General features: G+C 38.2%; 1 long non-coding RNA gene across 1 annotated transcript in view; it reads left to right on the forward strand.

Annotated features, from left to right (window-relative positions):
- Positions 1-1,120: 1,120 nt before the first annotated feature.
- Positions 1,121-2,877, forward strand: part of LOC116539349 — a 7,024-nt gene continuing 5,267 nt past the window's right edge. The window contains exon 1 of the long non-coding RNA XR_004264009.1: positions 1,121-1,477. This is a non-coding gene — a long non-coding RNA (uncharacterized LOC116539349). The remainder of the gene's footprint in view (positions 1,478-2,877) is intronic.

Raw genomic sequence — 2,877 nt, forward strand, 5'->3', positions numbered from 1 at the left:
TATCTGCTATTTGGAACGTACCATTGCCTTTCAGAATAAATAGTGGTATTTTTTGTTGTTGTAAAATTGAAATCAGGCATTTAACATACTGTGAAAACACGAGTTGATGAGTAATGAAAGGTAACTCGTCTGTCCTTTTTTGTTGTCTGTGCTCTTCATGGGAAGAGGGAACGCATATGAATTAAGGCTCCTGCCATCACAGAAGAGCATACGGCCTTTGATTGCTACCTCACAACAGAGGTAGTTTGTTGGGGGTAAATAAATTAGCCAACTGTGCTAACTGGAAGCTTCTGATAATTTTTTTGAGAACGATTCGGAACATTAAAATTTACTGAATCTTATATATTCATTTGAGTTAAAAAGATGAAAAGAATTTTGGATCATGGATGGCAGTTTGCTTGATAGGATCTGATCTGCAGACTCAGTTTAATTTTTAATTAAATATGTAGGTTATGATGAAGTCAGCACACATATCAGTGAACAGTTAACGATATTAAATTTTTATCATTTACTTTAAGATTCAAACCTTGTGTACTATATAAATTACAGTTTAATATCAACCAAAAAAATTAAAGTTTTAATCTAGCCGCCATGTGTATAAATTGATGTCCCATACCAGGTTTTAATGGTGGACTTGTGGAATCTAGCGCTAGTAATGGTGGGAATTCCCAATACAGTAGAAGATTCCTTTGCTGAGTTTTACATTCCTTTATCAATCTCTTTTGATACAACTTTTAAAACAAGTGCCTTCAAGAAACCATTGGTGTTTTGAGGGTAATATTTCTAAATGACATTCAGGAAGAGAGTATTATTGCACAAAGATCTGAAGATCAAAAAAAAAAAAAAAAGCTCAGGGAAATGTAGATCAGAAGTGCTGATGAGATCTATTTATTGAAGACCCAACGTTTAAGGAGGTGCTAAGATTAGTCAGCTATGTGAGTAAGAAGCCAGGAAAGGAAAGATGGGGAAGCCCAGACCAGCAGGCTTCTGTTAAGGAGCAGAGCAACAGAGGAAAACAGTGAAGGGAACAGAAAGGTGTAGCCAAGTTTTACAGAAAAGCCTACTGGACAGACAAAACTGCAGAGGTATATGTTGGGGAAAAACTGAGGGGGAAAGTCGTCTTAAGTAGTAGAAGGCAGTTAGAGAAAAAGTATCTACTGGCCTTGTCAATATGCAGATTTCAAAATACCCCTTATGAGAATCCAGAGAATGATGTGTATATGGGAAGATTTTATTTGCCCTTCCAGAAGAAATCAGTATCTATGCAAATCTTGAAAGATGAAATTAAAGGTCGTAATGATTCAGCATCAGTGCTTGACCTGCTGTATCCTGAATGGTGAACTCTGGAAGCAGGGATTGTGTTTGTCTGGCTCTTTAGAGCTAGAAATGTAGTGGCTTTCATTAAATATTTGCTGTAAAGTCTCTCCAAGACCAATTATCATCTTGGCATGTTTCAGTATCTTCTCTGTCATAGGCCGTACGCTCACTGGGGGAAAACAGAAGAAAATTCATCAGATTCAGCGTTTGAAGTGTGCCATTGGTAGTCTATGAAATTACCAGATATTTGTAAATGTGACGAACAGCAGGATTATGCATTGTCAAAGGAAAAAAAATTGCTGAAATAAAATAAATAAAATAAATCTGATGTCTGAGGAGGTTTTTATTTTTATAAACAAAATCTGATGTTCAAAGACCTTTGCTTCTTACAATAAATAATGAGCCTCAGTTAACCAGAAATTTATGGACATTCATTTCCTGACTTTATGCTTTAATTTAGATTTTTCTCCACTCTGTTTCCAACACAAAAGTTTGCCACAAATTTATGTTGTCCTGTGCCATAAAGTTATATATTTAATATTTTTATACTTTGGTTTTGAAAATTATATTGTAAGTTCCTAACTAAACATTTGTTATTAAATGTGATCTGTAATTCTTTGTGCAGAATGTGATTTGAAGTATTTAGTTGACATGGATTATTGGTTCATAATTGATATCTAATGAAAATACATTTTGTTATATTGAAAAAAAAAAAAGAAAATGAAGACCTGAAGTGACCAGAACAGACAGCGTATCCACCTTTTAGACAAAGAAGTTCGTGAGAAAATGACGAGGCAAAGGGGTCTGGGCTAGGGGCAGTGAAGTGTGTGGACGGGATGGGAGCTCACTGCAGGAGACTCTTGAAGGTCGGGTTTACTTGGCAGGCTGGCTTTGTGGCTTCGTTTCAGCACCGCGCCCCCGTCTCTGGTGATGGGACACTTGTCTCTTCCTGGTGACAGGGAGGACATCTTTCTCAGGGAGATGTTATCACCCGTTTTTAGGTGGAAAAGGGAGAATCGGAGAACCCTTCTTGCACCTGCTGTGTCTCAAGCGTCTTCAGCTCAAAATAATCCATGTGTCAAAGAGGCATATTTTGGGGTGGCATATGCTGACCTCTTCAATGGTAAGTTTTGTGTTTTGCATATTTTACCATGATGTTTTTAAAAAGGCAAATTCCCTTGGCCAGACAGCCTTATGCTGGCTGCAGCCAGACTTCTGTCGGGTTGGATTCCCCCAGCCTGGAACTCGCTCAGTGGAGGGCGAGAGGAGAGGCTGTCAAAGGAACTAGGTGTCGTTGAAGTGTTGAAATCAGATTTTACCTGGGACCATTACAATGGGAGAAAGGGGACTTTAGTATAGGACTGAGCTTGATTTTTTTTTTTTTTTTGAGACAGAGTCTCACTGTTGCCTAGGCTGGAGTGCAGTGATGCAATCTCGGCTCATTGTTATCTCTGCCTCTTGGGTTCCAGCGATTCTAGTTTCAGCCTCCTGAGTGGCTGGGATTACAGGCACACATCACCACACCTGGCTATTTTTTTTTTTTTTTTTGGTATTTTTTGG

Source organism: Sapajus apella, unplaced genomic scaffold (genome assembly GCF_009761245.1).
Source record: "Sapajus apella isolate SASKATOON/1434 unplaced genomic scaffold, GSC_monkey_1.0 scaffold127, whole genome shotgun sequence".
Lineage (NCBI taxonomy): Eukaryota > Metazoa > Chordata > Mammalia > Primates > Cebidae > Sapajus > Sapajus apella.